The sequence below is a fragment of the Leiobunum rupestre genome, chromosome 6 (genome assembly GCF_980474605.1).
Source record: "Leiobunum rupestre chromosome 6, qqLeiRupe1.1.hap1, whole genome shotgun sequence".
Classification (NCBI taxonomy): domain Eukaryota; kingdom Metazoa; phylum Arthropoda; class Arachnida; order Opiliones; family Sclerosomatidae; genus Leiobunum; species Leiobunum rupestre.
In genome coordinates, this window is record NC_143389.1 from 16,685,204 (window position 1) to 16,703,744 (window position 18,541).

The following is an 18,541-nucleotide window of genomic DNA, read 5'->3' on the forward strand; positions in this document are numbered from 1 at the left end:
ATTAATGGTTAAATTTCGATTATATTAATTGCAACGTGCATTTAATGGTTTAATTGTAAATATTTTAATTGCAATTAAATTAATTGCAATGTGCAAATAATTGCTTAGTTACAATTAATTTAATTGCAATAATGTTGTAGTCAAATAATTAATAGATTGAAAATTTAATTGATTAATGCCCAACACTGTCTATAAATCATTATTTCTATTCCTGTACCTCTCTTAACATTTACAATTTTACTCTCTTATTGTTCATGGAGGCGTATATTTTTTGTGAGCTACGCAGGACGTTCCTACTTATATAAGCTTGGACGTACTAAAACAATGCACAATTGAATTTAACCCTATTTACAGAACAAGTTTATCAGTTAAATATATTACGAAGCAAATTTTAATGAAAGAAATATCTACAGAGGGTATTTGTATTTTTCTCGCTTACAAAATATTTGCCGCATCTTTAACGCTTATGTTATTTCAACACTCGCCCTTAGAATAGCCATATTCGACATCTGGTAGTGGACGACTCGTAGACTTCCTGTAGACGTTGTAACACATGCCGCACGTAAAAGACCAATACCGTCCAATTTCCAATATCATATAATGACTCGCACACCCAGGAAATCAATGACTGCATTAGGAATCGTAGATGTCCAAATATCCACACCAATAAAAAATGAATTAACAAGAAGCGAAAAACTTAAAATTCACAAAGTACAGAAAGCCCCTTGACTAAACGACAGCTCGTATATCAATAAATGACCGTAGACGGAATAGTTAGGGCTCTTTATAAATAAAACAAACGAACCCAATTGATGAACTGCATTAAACATCTTAATCAGTCGAGAAAACGTTTAAAATAAATTACGAAGTAATGACGACCCAGTTAAAACCCCAGACCACTATGTAAACAACTCGATATTTTCTTCATAAATGAACTATTACCCTTGAAAACTAATACGCTAAACACCCAATAGATAAAACAAGACTAAAAAAACGAAATAAATTACAAAAAACTCACGGGTTCTACCCTTTAACCATTTTATCTGCTGACTGCGCTAAAACAAGATTTGACCTTTAAATTTTCATATGTAAAATATTTAGACTTTAAAAAGTTAAAAAAAAACTAAAAAACAAAGTTCAATAAACAATATATACAGATATTGTATTCATCCGTTTAGTAAAAAACCCGCCTTATCATAATGGTTCCTTTACTTTAATATTTTCCCTAAGGAAGTCAATGGCTCGGTGTTGAACTATGCGAATTGTAACAATGCGACCCGAGTTCAAATCCTGATCACGATCAAGTTTTACATTAAAATACTAAAATATTTAATTAAATATAAGACTAATATAATTTATAAATATTTAATTAAATATAAGACTAATATAATTTATAAATATTTAATTAAATATAAGATTAATATAATTTAAAAATATTTAATAAAATATAAGATTAATATAATTTATAAATATTTAATTAAATATAAGATTAATATAATTTATAAATATTTAATTAAATATAAGATTAATATAATTTATAAATATATAATTAAATATAAGATTAATATAATTTATAAATATTTAATTAAATATAAGATTAATATAATTTATAAATGTTTAATTAAATATATGATTAATATCATTTATAAATGTTTAATTAAATATATGATTAATATAATCTATAAATATTTAATTAAATATAAGATTAATATCATTTATAAATGTTTAATTAAATATATGATTAATATCATTTATAAATGTTTAATTAAATATGTGATTAATATAATCTATAAATATTTAATTAAATATAAGATTAATATAATTTATAAATATTTAATTAAATATAAGATTAATATAATTTATAAATATTTAATTAAATATAAGATTAATATAATTTATAAATATTTAAAATGATGTAGATTATTTTGCCAACCCTTCGACAGTCCTAGCAACTGCGAACGCAGAGATTACGAGAAACTGCGTACGCAATGATTAACCTTTGCACGGAAAATGCGAAAGCGTTCGCAGCCCACAGACACAGACACACACACACACACACACAGACAGACACGATGATTGTATAACCCCTCCTAGTCATAGTCCCCTCGGAGAGGTCAAAATAACATTTATTTGTCTCAAAAGAAAAACGACATTATTGTATAAAGTTGTAATCACTTATTTGCATACATGAGGACTCGAACTATTTACTGAGATGCTTGACTCTAGCAATTTTACCCTTTCAGCCACCCTTCGGTGATTGTAGTCATTTAAATTAATTATATATATTTTTAAACGTAGGTATAACTAAGCCATAGCAAAAAAACCGAGCGAGTGTATCGATTTTTAGTTAGCACCCTGTATACAAAACCCTTTTTAAGATATAAAACAGAATATTAATTGCTGCATGATGCATTTAAATTCATTCGAGGATTTCTGCATATTGTCGGGACTAATCCGATTTCCAACGATTGCAGTAATCGTCAGGTTTTCTGAAGCGTTTTCAATATTTATTCTTATTGATGTGCAAAGGTACATTCGGAATTCTGAAGAACTACAGTAAAAAGACACTTTGACGGTATAGAACCCAAATTTTCGAAAGCTGATGAGGCCTTTTTAACTCGTTTCCGAGCTTCAACTTCAGGAACTGAAATGTATCATTGGCTGTAGATGAAGTAAGCTTTGCAGAATAGTAAGATCCCCTTATAAACTATTTAAAAGAAAATAAATCACTATTTATCTGCGATACCAATATTTATTCAACATATATAGCATCATTCGCGGCCATGACGGCGGAGTCTATGCTGCCGTGTGTTTCAGATACGCATTATCTCCAAAAATGGCATCTCGAGGTAAATCGATTGTTTTAATTCTTATGAAAAATAACAATACTACAGTATTTAGGTTACTGAGAATTAGTTGTCAGGGGTTTCTTTTAGTCCGCAATCTAAATATGACAACGAATATTGCCAGAATTATGTAAATTTCAAAATTATTTTACATAATGCGTTTTGTAAGTTTATATTTGGCTAAAACTCTTGGCAGAAACACATTATGTGGTATAATAATACTGAGTAACCGTCAATGTGACTGTTACCCTGGTAATGCAGCTGAAGAAATTAGTGCAGACGAAATTATACGAAATGAGGACTCTTATTGGTTAATAACGACATAACCGAGAAATTAATTATTATTTTTACATTTCGGAAACTAGACCAGATAGAAAAAGGACGGACTTAAAATTTAGAATCAGCGCCCTAAAATTAGTATGAGGAGCATTCAAACTCAAAAAGGCAAAAATGGTCGATAATGCGTTTCTGAAACTTAGGGCAGAAGGGCCTGGTTTTCGGCATCTTAGGCGACTCCGTCTGCAACGAGGGCGACGTCTCCCGGTACGCTCTTTCTTGTCGCGCTGAAATACAAATGCTTTAAGTTGCGAAATAGGAAGAGTGACTCAGTTGGAATACTTACACCGGCCAAGTCAACGTGGCATTGCTTGATGAGTTTCTCCAAACCACCACGGATGAATTAGCGCTCGAATTAGATACCATACACTAGCAGAGATAGGCAAAAACCAAATTTCTGAGCTCGCGCTCTTCTCTTTCACAGTGAGTAGCTCGAGCCCACGCTCGCGCTCATCTCTTTTAGTACAAGAGGGTGAGCCCACGCTCGCGCTCTTCTCTTTTAGTACAAGAGGGCGAGCCCACGCTCGCGCTCTTCTCTTTTAGTACAAGAGGGTGAGCCCACGCTCGCGCTCTTCTCTTTTAGTACAAGAGGGTGAGCCCACGCTCGCGCTCTTCTCTTTTAGTACAAGAGGGCGAGCCCACGCTCGCGCTCTTCTCTTTTAGTACAAGAGGGCGAGCCCACGCTCGCGCTCATCTCTTTTAGTACAAGAGGGCGGGCCCACGCTCGTGCTCATCTCTTTTAGTACAAGAGGGCGAGCCGACGCTCGCGCTCATCTCTTTTAGTACAAGAGGGCGGGCCCACGCTCGCGCTCATCTCTTTTAGTACAAGAGGGCGAGCCCACGCTCGTGCTTTTCTCTTTTAGTACAAGAGGGCTCGCGCTCTTTTAAGAGGAAGAGCTAGAGCTCGCGGTCTGCTCGTAATGAGAAGCGCCCTCTCTCAGAGGCCGGATAGATTCTGGGAAATTCACATTCAGAAAAAGCACCACGTGATGTGATTCGTGAAGAAAGGCGGGAATCAATTGTTTTAAATTTCGCTCTCTAAGGGCGGCGCTGAAGCTCACGCTCGGGCTCTTCTCTTTTATCTCAGAAGCTGAAGCTCGTGGTCTTCTTTTTTTTTTCAGAGGCTGATTTCACGCTCGCACTCTTCTCTTTTATTCTTAGCGGCTGAGCTCGCGCTCGCGCTCTTCTCTTTTTTCCGGAAGAGTGGAGCTCGCACTCGCGCTCTTCTCTTTTCTCCGGAAGAGTGGAGCTCGCGCTCGCGCTCTTCTCTTTTTTCCGGAAGAGTGGAGCTCGCACTCGCGCTCTTCTCTTTTCTCCGGAAGAGTGGAGCTCGCGCTCGCGCTCTTCTCTTTTTTCCGGAAGAGTGGAGCTAGCACTCGCGCTCTTCTCTTTTCTCCGGAAGAGTGGAGCTCGCGCTCGCGCTCTTCTCTTTTTTCCCGAAGAGTGGAGCTCGCGCTCGCGCTCTTCTCTTTTCTCCGGAAGAGTGGAGCTCGCCCTCGCGCTCTTCTCTTTTTTCCCGAAGAGTCGAGCTCGCGCCCAAAAATAGCTCTCGGACTCTTTAGAGCCCAGAGTCCACCGATCTCTGTACACTACACAATGTGACCGAATAAAAATTGAAACTCACAAATAGTCCAGGGCACAAAGTATTCCTGAAATAATCTATCCACTTGATTATTTACCTAAGAAACAAATTTTACCGGGTATTACCTTTTCCCGAGGCAAACTATTCTTGAGATTACAAATCCCCCAGGCGAAGTATTGTTGATATTACAAATCCCCCAGGCAAAGTATTGTTGATATTACAAATTCCCCCGGCGAAGTGTTGTTGAGATTACAAATCCCCCAGGCGAAGTATTGTTGAGATTACAAATCCCCCCGGCGAAGTGTTGTTGAGATTACAAATCCCCCAGGCAAAGTATTGTTGAGATTACAAATCCCCCAGGCGAAGTATTGTTGAGATTACAAATCCCCCAGGCGAAGTATTGTTGAGATTAAAAATCCCCCAGGCGAAGTATTGTTGATATTACAAATCCCCCAGGCGAAGTATTGTTGATATTACAAATTCCCCAGGCGAAGTATTGTTGAGATTACAAATCCCCCCGGCGAAGTATTGTTGAGATTACAAATCCCCCAGGCGAAGTATTGTTGAGATTACAAATCCCCCAGGCGAAGTATTGTTGAGATTAAAAATCCCCCAGGCGAAGTATTGTTGATATTACAAATTCCCCAGGCGAAGTATTGTTGAGATTACAAATCCCCCCGGCGAAGTGTTGTTGAGATTACAAATCCCCCGGGTGAAGTATTGTTGAGATTAAAAATCCCCCAGGCGAAGTATTGTTGAGATTACAAATCCACCCGGCTAAGTGTTGTTGAGATTACAAATCCCCCAGGTGAAGTATTGTTGAGATTACAAATCCCCCAGGCGAAGTATTGTTGAGATTAAAAATCCCCCCGGCTAAGTGTTGTTGAGATTACAAATCCACCCGGCTAAGTATTTTTGAGATTACAAATACCAGAGGTGAACAATATTTGAGATTACAAATCCCCGAGGTTAACAATATTTGAGATTACAAATCCCCGAGGTAAACAATATTTGAGATTACAAATCCCCGAGGTTAACAATATTTGAGATTACAAATCCCCGAGGTTAACAATATTTGAGATTACTGATAGAGCGTGAGGGGGATTGGGAGCAAGGCTAAAAATCGTCGCTATTGAGTCATTCTCCCGAAGAAGAAATAAAGACATTAATGTACCACCAAATGATGGGGATTTTTGACTCATTACGTATAAAGACTAAATAAAGGTGCGTGTAAAAATTGTGACTAGTTGCAATTTTTCCAAAGTGAAAATTTAATCCTGAACTGACTGAACTAGGTTCGCAAGAACAGTAGAAACTACATAATAATAATGTAGTTCGTTTTTGAAATTGAATCTGTTATCTGACGTATTTGATTTCATCATTTCACTGAAATAATGATTTAAGGCTATACTGACGGTACCAACGTAAAAAGCTAATTTAAAGTGTCCAGGAAAATGTTTAGAATATTGAAATAACTCAATTCTGAAAATCCTAGTCCCCACCGTGCAGTTTTCGCAAAGGGTGACCTTTGTGTTAATCGCACCCTTTAAATCAATATTGTAACGACATTTAAGGGAGACCTCCTTGTGGGAACTGAATCTGGAAAATCTCCGTGTGGAATCATCGATTTATTGGTCAACTGTTCAAATCCAGTAAAAACTGTCGTATCGTTTTGACATTTATAAAATAACTAGTTGTTTCCAAAATGTTTGACGTCTGACACAGATTAATTGTGTTATGTTTATAAAAAATTAAGTTATTTTAGACATTTCACTGCTACAACAGATATAACGAATATAGGGTTTGCGAATACTTCATTGAAAGAGTTCGGGAAATATGGAGTAATATCTGAGCGCGCAACAGCTGTCTTCAATGGCGAATTCATGACTTGTTTTGGTCGTCCTTTTCAAAATAAAATTCTACCTAAAGTTTCATTATCAAAGGCGATTTTTAATCTGTTAAAAAGAGCAACATTTTAACACTTGTAATAGAAATAACTTATTTTATTTAGTCTTCTATTTTGTATATTTCCATTACTAGATTGTTATTGTTATTATTCTAAATATAAAACCAAAAACTCGTTTTCTTAAATAGCTTTTTTTAGACTTGCTTGGCGTTCACTTTCAGGTAGTGTAATAAGTAGTTTTATTTAAACTAAAGTTGTCATTAGCATTAACGTATTTCATTTCTATTTTTTCTTAAACAAAAGTGGAAAACAAAATAAATGGCGGAAGAAAACACTTATTATGACATTCGGTATGCCGTGCTCATGGTAAGAATTGTTGGTGTCGCGGTCATAGTTTTGGGTAACAAATTATTCCAAAAGGTTAGACTTTTTGTTCTAGTTAGGAAATTGATAAATTATTCGAAAATAATAAAATTATATTAACTAAAAATGGATCAAAGGTAGTTTTTTTTAAAGTTAATTCGCACACATTTTAAATAACATTGGCCAGAATGGCCTGCTCTTATTTTAAGCTACAGCAGGGTAGAGGACGAAGAAATTCTTAGCGTGGACTGCCGTTCTACGTGTATATTAACTTTGGTGTAGTTTTATTCAAGCATTTTTCCTTCTTCGTGTACCCTGCTTTATCATAAAATCTAAACGCTACTAGCAAACGGTTTTAAGACATAACATATCGAAGAAACCTTTTCGGGTTGCTTCGCAAGCTAGCGTGGTCAAACTAGGTAAACAACCAAATTTGATTTTCTTGTCGGATTCGGTCAACAGACAAAACCAGGGTGACCATTCTTCCTTTATTTTATAATTTTCCTATATTTCAATGCTTTGCTTTATTTTCCTATTATTTAACCATTTTTCCAATTTTTAGATATTATTTTGTATTTCCCGCGGTTTTTTCGAATTTCCCGCGTACCTATAGTTCTCTTTTTGTAATACAGATGGCGCTCAATGTACTAAATCCCTTTAATTAAATGTAAACTGTTTCTCCAAAGAGTTGCACTGAACTGAATTAAGAATATCGTCGTCTGATTATTGATTTGACTTCACTATAGTAAAAGAAATTTAAATTTTATTTATGCAAATTTTCCTATACGTTTCTATAATATCAAAGATAATTCTCCTATATTTTCCTATAAATCGACTGTTGAATTTCCTATATTCCTATAAATTTTTTGGGGTTTTTCCGTGGTCACCCTGCAAAACAAAAGATTTTGATATTTAAGTTACCTTTATATTATATTATTTCATATCATATTATACTTCGTCACATGTCAAAACGCCTGATATCAAAACCTAATTTATTGAATGTATAAATAGTGGGATCATGGAAAGTTGGCTCTGAACCGCGAAATACACAATTCGTTTTGGCTTTACATTTCTAACGGGTATTTAAGAAGAAACTTTCGTCATTAGTGTTTTAAAAACACGCGTTCTCAAAACTACCAATGTAATAAAATGGCCACTAATGGCGAGAGCTTGTTCTTACAATCATGCCCATTGGCATAAAATATTTTGTTCGGTTTTCAAAAATCACGTGTACCATTTCGCAATTCTAAATCTCGATATTAACTGCAGAAATCTCATACAGCAATGTTTCAAAGTATAATAGGACAGATATTATGAATCTGCTCCATTTTGCGACTTAAGAATGTAATTGATAAGGATAAATTACTTTTAACCCTGTCTTCAATTAGTTTTAGGGTCCAAAAAGGTAATTTTTGAGCATGTTTGCAAAAGAAAGTAGTAGATATGAAGACTTTTTCGAACTTTTACCACTTTTACACTCCACTTAATTTATTTTGTAAGAACTGTAAGTTTTAAAATTTGGTAACAACCAACTGCAAACAAAATAGAACCCACCCAATTTGGCTATTAATGGAGCAATTTGGCAATGTTACGATTTTGATTTATAAAGAGATAGATCACCTTAATTTTAGTTTTTAGTCAATTTTGGGTTAATAATTAACGTTGTTTCTTTACTTAGTTATTAATTAAGTGTTATATTTCAAAATTTTTAAACTCTAATTTCTGCAAGAGTATTAACTAACGGCGCTAAGAGCTATCGAATGTAGCTTAAAGGAAGCTAACATGGCGGCTAGGGCTACATTTTCATTATCTTGGCGCTACGTCACTCCTAAACCGGCTGCACACATAAAGTTCGCCAGCAAATTTCAAATACCAAGTTCCACACGAGCAAGGGAAGCGTGTGAAAAATTAGGAGTTTTTCTAATTTCGCATCGCGTGGCTCGGTTTGCGTCTCATGTGTGTAACCGGCTTTAGTAGTCTCCTTTAACTAAATATGTAAATATTCTTTGAATAACACCATTATTTATTTTTTCACTTAAACAATGTGTAAAGAATCTTAACTATTCAAACAGAACACTATAGTTATTTTTTCCCGATAGAATACATTGCACGGCATAAGGACTCCACTTTTAAATCCTATGATATTAAATCTTTCAAGATATGTGCTGTTTCATATTTCAAATGTAAGGTGAGTATTTATTCCTTAATGACGAACTTTTACGTTATGAAGAGCCACATAGCGACTAACACAAAAAGTTCATAAACTACTAGATTTTCGTCAGCGCAAAAAGACGGTTTATGGTTTATAGTCTGCTTAAAAGTCGAAAATCCAGCAGCTTATGTACTTCTCGCGTTAACCGCTGAGTGGTTTTATGTAAACTGAAAAGATTGTTGAAAGAAAATATCATGCAAGATTCATTTAGAACTCGTTTTAGAAACATTTGCACGAATAGGCAAGGAAATCGCCAAGAAGTAATATTTCCGAGAGCCAGGGCCTGCAAGTTACTGTTTATATAGTGCTTGTTGAAATAAGGGAAATTTTTCACCTGTAAACAGAACGTCGATTTTTTGCTACGCTTTAATATGTCAAATAAAGAAAAATGGTTAAAAGGAAATATCACTTGTTGCATACCGTACAAGTGAAAAGTTTACATTATTTCAACAAGCACTATATAAACAGTAACTTGCAAATTCTGGGTCTCAGAAATATTACTTCTTGGCGATTTCCTTGAAGATGTTTTATTTACGCGCCTATTTGGGGCGAACACGTGAAAACGGGGCTAAAACAAGAGATGTTTCTTGTATACTTTGGTTGATGAAAAATAGTATTGGAGATTTCGAAAATCTACTAACCATTCTTTGTATCTAATAAAATATTGACGTACTGCTCATCAATATGAAGTTACCATTTAAGTATTTATATTCTACTGAAATATATTTTAGTGTCAGCGAGGCGGATTACTTTTCATCGAATATACCGACGTTTCGATTAAGCGAAATTTTAATAAACGAAGTGGAAAATGGAGTATGTAGTCGTAAATTTTGTATAATACATTATCAGTACTTATGCTCAATATTTCCATAGAATATAGACACAGTTCTGATGCTCTTAGTTCAGTTTCCAGGGCCGTTTAAGTACCACTTATCGCCAAGCGTAAACATTCATAGAACTGTAATCACAACGTGTCATAGTACTGAATCGGAAACTGGACTCGAGCGGTTCTCATTAAATGCATTTGAAATTGAAGTTTGGATATCGACGATGTTGTTGGCTGCAATAGTGTCCGTCGTATTTCACGTATTGAAATATGGTTTTTCTAAAAAGAAATTACACTTCTCGACCCTGATTCGAGAATCAGTGTGGTTCTTTGTCGCCGACCTTCTACAAAACCGTAAGTATACTATGCCAAGAATGCATTCAAGTACTTAAATTATTAGAAAAATTCGGCCTCCAGATAGCTTCTCCCCTTCCGTACCTCCTTATAGCAAATCCAACGAATAATTATTTATCATTTTTAGAATCCCTATTTCCGAAATTCAAACGATTCTGTAGTAAAGCTGGGACTCTAAACCCAATCCTCTCGTACATTGAAGCGAACGTTTGTTTGCTTTTGATTTTTTGTGGAAATCTTTCTCCATCTATTATTACGTTTTGTTATTAAAAAGCTGGCGAACTTTCACTACGGCGTATGCGAGGAAGGTGCCAGTAGCGTCACTGGGAATAGGCACAGGTAGGCACGTGCCTACGTTGAAATATTTTGGGTCTACTTGGGGGCCCCAAAATTTCAAAAAACTTTCCAATAGAAGTTTTTTAAAATTAAGCGCCTCTAGCGGTACTTTCTTGAACTAAAAGGAGCCTTGACGCGTCCACCATTGTGCAGTCATAATATGGAGAGCGCGCTTAGAAATTGTGTCAGATTAGGAGTTTTTCAATATTAATATTAGTTAATAATGCCAACTCACTGTTGTGTTCCCGAATGTACTCAACGAGGATACAAACGAGTATCTGATGGAGTTATTTCTAAAGTAAGGAGGTGTCTGTAAATAGTTTTAAAAGAAATTTCATCTAACTTTGCTAAGCCTTAATTTGTTATTGCAGGTATCAGTTCACAAGTTTCCAACGGAATAAGAAACTACAAAGTATGGCACTTCCTATTGCCTTGATGCAAATTTTCTAACCAAACCTTTTTTCGGCACTGACACTCTTTTCAAGCTACGACTTTTGGACTCCCAAATTACCGCTCTTGGTGAATACTTTTTAAAGTGAAATCAAGTCTATTATCTGGAGTCGGGAGGCGCTTTGGCTTTTTTAGAAGCCCACATGCTAAAAACATACTCGGGCTCATAGCGCGGAGAAAAACCTTTTTAATTTTTATCATTTAAACCTAACACAAGAGGGAGCTGTGCTGATAAAACATCTTGATTACGCAATAACTACGAAAATCAGGTTTGTTGTTAATCTCGTTAATTGTCATACTTATTGTTATTATGTTACTTATGATTCTAACTATGGTATATTCATTTTAATTAAAATGTAATATTATTTACCTTACTAAAATTTATCTTTCCCTAAAAAGTTAGTATTTTTACTTTTTGGCATTTTTTGTAACTAATTACATGGAATAATTACCAATAATATTTTATAATCATTTTCTTTGACTGGCAAAAGAGGCGTAGAAATATTCCAGAATTCTTTATTCTGAGATGGAAAAGAAACTGTAGGCATATCGTCAATTCCATAGGAACATGCTTGAAATAAAGTTAATGAGTGTGCAACAAAATAGGCACTATTAACGTATTGCAGCTGGTAGCTTAGTGGGGAGTCTTTTGGACACAGACCGACTTTGGTATCAACCCATGGATGTACCAAATAATTTTTGGATAAAAGTAAATCAGCAAAAGCATCATCACCGCTGCCTTTTAGCTCCGCAGCTAGCCTGGAATTTGCTTCGCTGAGGTTTGTTGGGATTTCTTGGAGATGTTCGATCATCAAAAAGTTTGCAAGCAACTCTTTTTGAGCTTCCCCCTTCTCGAGGCTTTCTCCAATCTAAATCCATGACGTTGATGGCTCCAATGGCAGACCCTCTTCGGCGATTCCATTGCTGTGGCAAATCTGTACAAGACAGCTCTGGTGGTGCTTCTTCAATATTTTTCACCTTTAGATTTTGAATTAATCGTAGGAATGCCATTAGATGATTGCAAAACCCAGCTTTTCCAGCAGGGCAACCACAGTTTCTGTCCACAATTGCTTTCGTCGACATTTTCAAAACTGCGATAACTGAGTATGGCGAATCATTTTTTTTTTGCTTTTGAAGCATTTTGCTTTCACAAAGCATAAATCTTTGTCCCTTTAAAAAACATTGGATAAGTAAATTTGTAATTAGCCAAATATACACCTACATACCTTTGAATACAGGCCAGTAAAGAGGAGCTAGTTACGTAGGACTCTACCAAAAATTTGTAGCTTCTCCTTATCTGCCTCTTTTTGGTTGTTTTTGATATATAAAATTTATAAACTTTTTCGTCAGTTAAACTTGGTACTTCTGAGATACAATTTTCATAACCAGAAATTGGGTAAATAATGCTGTTACTATTTGTTGTTGTTGTTAAAACATTTGGCATAGGTCCAGCGAGGATGTTCAGGCCTTGGATGTTGTTAGCCATTGAGTCAAAGGCTTAAGATCTGTAAATGTATATTTTCGTTATAAGACAATTCCTTTTCATGTACACGCCTAATATTATTTTTAATACAAAATGTGAATCTTAAACCTATATTTAAAGCTCATTTAAAGGTTATAAAAAGGAAATTACCGGCAGTTTTAGTTGCATTTCGTAGGAGACCTGCAATCTCGCCCCTCCCTCTGCTTACTACTGCCATGGCCAACTTCGTGCGCTGACTACGCTCTCACCAGGCGGCCTACCCAAAAGATCAAAAATAGCGAAATTCGTTCTTTGCGCTGGCGCCACCTCCGGACCTAACTATTAGCAGAGAGGGTAAAGTCGCTTCGCTACTGAGAGGCGTCTCTTCCCAAGGTTGGTAAAAATACTGTGTATTATAAGGTTAGCGAATAACGCGGGGTCGGGAATAGAGATATCAGCTGAGAAGAAAACGGGGGGAAAACACGGTGCTTTCCCGGTGTGTGACGTAGCTGGATCCAAGCGAACGATCTACAACGAAAATAAACAGGCGTCGCGTACCTCAGAAACTCCGCGGTGGGAACATTCCTCTTCGGCTGGCAGGCCGCGTCTGCCTTTTTATAAAATTCCTTTGTGGATTAAAATTCAGGTAAGCATTAATCGTTTACCCATAAATTAGATCCATTATAGTATTACATTTTTACTAGTGTTAAATGGTATAGTTATATAATAATAGTATTTTTGACTATTTTAAACCATTAATTTTATAGCCGAGGCTTAACTTTTAATTTTTTAAAGGCGGTTATTTTGAATTTTGTTAATAAAGGCTTGTCAAGTTGTCATGAACTCAACATAGAACAGTAATGCACGGATTAAAATGCTCGGTTCTCGGGTGCAATAATTCCTTAATTGGCACCCGAAAGAAGAATTTGTCATGCCATCGATTCCCATCTCAAATAATTATAAGGCAAAAATGGATAACCGCTTGCGGACGTTCCCAAGACAAAATAAATGTGAAATATGCAAGGATTTGCTCAGAACATTTCTATGAAGAAGATTATCCAAGAGATCTGAGAGTAGAATTGATGAACCCAATACAAAGAGGCTCTGAATACCCACTGCCATTCCTTCAAAAAAGATCAAGAAATGAAATATAGTATAAAGAAAGTGATAAAGTATTAGTAGCGTGTTATTTAAAGTTTAAATATGTACAAATTTAAAATTTACTAAAGTAACAGGAATGTATAGATTTCTGCTAATGTTAAAATTTTAAATCTAAGGTGTTATATTATAAAATTGGTAATTAAAGTTATAGTTTATTGTTAATGTAAATTTTGAATATGTATAATTAATATACTTTAAAATACTTAAAAGTAAAAATTTGTAATTTGATTAATTACTGCTATTTTTAACAACTGTATCTAAAGGCTTCACATTACGTTATATAGTTACTGAATGTATAAAATATTAAAAGCGTTAATACAAGGTGTCACTTAACTAGTATTAATAATTTAATTGAAAGGTGTTTTATCATTTTACATGCCTGTGTGATAAATATTTCTGTACTTGAGAACTATTTTTGGATTTAGTCTATATTAAAGTGTTTTTATGAAAATATAACTTTGGATTATTTAGATGTAAATAAATAAGAGTTCCTATTGCACGCTGTTCAGGACAAAACTCAATAAAAAAATAGATTTTTTGTAAATATGGGGGTATTTTTATAAATATAAAGCTGTTTTTAAAATATAAAGTCGTTTTTAAAACATAAAGACGCTTTTAAATGTATAAAGGTGTTTTTAAAATATAGGGTCTCTGGTTTTGTCCTTTTTCCATTGGTATGCTTAGGAGAAACGATTTAGGGTGTACTCCATTTTTCCTGCATTGTAGGAGAAAGTTTTGGTTTATTTGCTGTCTCCTAATACATAGCTACAGGAAATAAACATAAAAAACTATCTTTGTAGGCTGTAAGCAGTCTCGTAGTCAGAAATTCGTCAAAGGGGGTCGAGGAGGGGTGACAATTTAGTACAGTCAAACGTAGGCCTAATGGGGGTGGTGACACGGAAATCCCCCTTGTCTACGCCACTGCCTGTGAGGTATGTGTTACTATAGTGCGTTTGTACCGTCCAGTGTTACTATAGTGCGTTTGTACCTTCCAGGTAGGTAGTACATTTCTTAAACTGGCCTCGAATGTCTTAGACGAATTCGCCTTATATTTTGAAAAGTAATTTATATTTCAAAAACGCCTTTATATTTTAAAAACACCTTTATATTTACAAAAAATATATAAATATTTTTGGTTAAATTTTGTCCTGAACGGTGTGCCATAAGTTCCTTTATAGTCCTAAATTCTTATAAAAACGATTGAAGTTTTTAAAATGACAGACATAGTTTATACATGGTTTTGAGATTGTAAGCCGACTCATTATTGTGTCTAGATCGTAGGCGCTTCGAAGAAGGGATCCAACTACGTCACACGCGACTGCTACTAGAGGAGCTCTCGATTTTCTGACGGAGAGACAAACCGAAACGAGGAATAATCACCCCTTGGTCTCTTCCTATTCCCGCAATGTTAAAATTTCGTTACCAGTTTTTGACGCACGCGCGAATAGAAGAAATTACAAATGAAGTTCAGGATCCCACTACCAGGGTGCTACAGGGTGTCGTTAGTTAAATTTTTTTAGAAGATTTTTGTTACATCCGCAATATGGCACCGATTATTTTCTTATTTCTGAATTCTGATACTAAAACATTTAAATAAAATGTGAAATGGTTGTTTCATGTGAATTTATGACGCAAGTAAGTACAACTAATTATTTTTAAATATTATATTTGAATATTGAAGTGTCAATTCTTTTTAACAGCCTAAAATAATGGGAAACATAAATAGCCAAAGCCTAACAACAATAACAAAAGAAATTAATATATTGGAAATGAAATAAGATCAAATAACTTAATGAAAATAAATAAGAAATAAATATATAAGATAAAGCTTCGAAGTAATTCAAAAAAGACGAATATGAGGTATCTTCATCAATTTGGTGTCCAGTCTTTTTGTAATCGAGATCTTGTTTTTTCAGGGCACTGTGTATGTAAAACTCAACGAAGAAACTTATCATGTTTTGAAATACAGTCGGACATGTTGAATCTATTGAAGCTTGAAAGTTGAAACCAAGTCTTGTCAATTCGACGTGTAATAAATTTTTCCATACGCTCTTTGACATTTGTCATGTGAGATAGTAGTTTAAAGCTAGTATCAAATACCTCATTTGTTTCTGTAATAAACTTTAAAAAATTGTCAGTAAGTACTATAAGGCTACCAAAAGAAGAGTTTTTTGTTGTTTTGAAAAACTTGAAGAAGGAGAGCACATTTCTAGGATCAATAATTGGATCGTTCTTTTTGAGTTGGCTGAGGCAAGAGGAGCAATGGTGGTTTGAAAAACAGCGATGGATTAAATATCCTGATATATAGCTAAGGACATTTTGTTTAAGTAGATTTGGCCTCTCAATTGAATTGCATATGCTCTGTTCGAATGTGTCTAGAAGATCATGACAATTGCGTGTTTAAATCTAAAGTTCTTTTACCATTGTGATTAACAACTAAAGTAATGTAATTTATTAAAATTATTTATTATTGAGATAGACAGTTTCAAATTTCAATTACCATTTTCTGAATTTTCGCATGAAATACTGTTGGACAAAGTGAAATTATGTTCATCTAGAACATTCAATGTGTTTTCCTCTGAAATTGGTTGTGATGCGTTTGTGACCAACGCGCTTTCTTCCAACCCTTGTTCATATGTCGCGTATGGATATGCTATATATTTTAGTATATTAATTATCAGTAAATTTTTTAAACGACATTAAGAGCCCTTAGATGTTTTTCTTTACCTTCACTAACTGTACTGGAAAATGAGTAGTGTTCATAAAATATTGTTGGCACAGTTGATGGTATTAGACTATTTTTAGTTTTAATATTCATAAAACTATCGTCAGTGAAATGATTAGAGCAAAACCTATGGTTAAAGTGTAGGTATTCCGTTGTTTTATTTGTCAGTTTCTCGTTTTTTACATTATTCAACTGTGATAGGGAACTGAAATTTCAACAAGAAAGTTAAAGTAAGAAAAAACCTATGTAAAAAACGCGTATTCACCGTTCTTTTTCCCTTGGAAACTTGAAAAATGATAATCGAGAATTCTTATTTTTCGTATTAGAACAATTTACGGCGGAACACAATGGTCCAGGCATATTTAAAACATTTAAAAACTACTTAAAATGTAAATTAAAAACTAATCAATTTTTGCGTCGTCCTAAACTGAATATTGAATCGCGCGCTAGGACTTCCGGATACTCTTGCAGCGCCATCAAACGTTCGGAACCTATGGGCATTTTCGCGGCAAAAAATAAATACGGATTTTTGAACGAGAGACGCCTCTCAGTAGCGAAGCAACTTTACCCTCTCTGCTATTAGCATTGAATCGAATGGACGAATATGGTTTTTCGTTACTTTAAGGAATTTATTGAAAGCTATTCGATATATTCGTCGATGTCAGAGGTAGAATAAACCTTTTTCCATGATTTACAACCCTTTTCAAAATTTTCTAATTCTTTTTTCCCGCCGAGATCGACTATTTCCAAAAGTGCCACCGCTCAGGCGCCAGTGAAAATCACGTGCTTAGAATGGAATGTAAACAAACCGACATGTGGAATTTTTCATAAAACGTTTTGGTTTTGATTATAAACTATTTGATGGCAAGTAGATAAACTATTAAACTGATATTTGAAGTGATGCAACTAAAATTTTAGTCTAACGAGCATAAAAAATACTTTTAATATTTTTATGAAATAATTTGTTTGACGTAAAAGTTAATAATTGCATTTTTTTTCATTAAATTTTAGAGACATATATAGTTGGAATAGTGATAATGAACGAAAACATGAATGAACATTGGTTAAAAAGTATGAATACTGGTAGATATGAATGAATACATGTAAATATGAATACTGGTAGATATGAATGAAAACTAGTAATTATGAATGGTAGATATGAAAGAATCCTGGAAAATTTCAGGAAAAGAATGAAATATCACTGGTGTATGGTGATCAAAATATGAAAATCCATAATGAAAATGAAAGCCCTTTACATTTTCAGAAGTTTTCTCGATTGAGGTTTGTAAACTAGTTCCTTTACTTTCTCAAATCAAATTGTCCTAGTTATGTTATCAACTACGGTTGGTATTATTTTGTCATAGATAAATTTGGCAGATATTGAGGCATGAGTGACATTAAAATTGCACTGCAAAATTGGACACCTGGTAAGTTTCGGCAACACGTGAGCTTCAATATTTTCGCTAATTCTTGCTGATTCTCGTAAATAAGGAACTGCTGCCTTAATAAACCATTACCAAATCCTTATTTGGGTAACTAAGGCCTCGGATGTTTTAATAAAGTTTAAAAGTGGTGAATTTGAGCAGGGTCGAGACACAAGCTACAAAATTCAGCTTGCTCCATTTTCTTTACCACAAAACAGCTACGTAAGCCAAACTTGCCAATTTTAAAGTGGGATGTTGCGTGTCAGGCTCTTTACTGAACGCATTTGGTATCATATAAGTTGGATACTGTGGGAATACCGTAGGTATTGCCGTTTTTTCCAGCTTTCGTAATTTAAGACCTTTACGGTAATCTGTTTCACAAAAGTGTAAACTACATACAACGCTCAATTCTGGGGCCCTATTCTTGTCTTGGTGATAAACATGTCGTTATGGCGAGATCGATAAAATATCACCGGCGAAAACCGTATTCTTGTCTCCAAAATTCACTTCGACATCGCCATACCGCTAGCGAGTTTTACCGACAGGGTTATGGGTCTC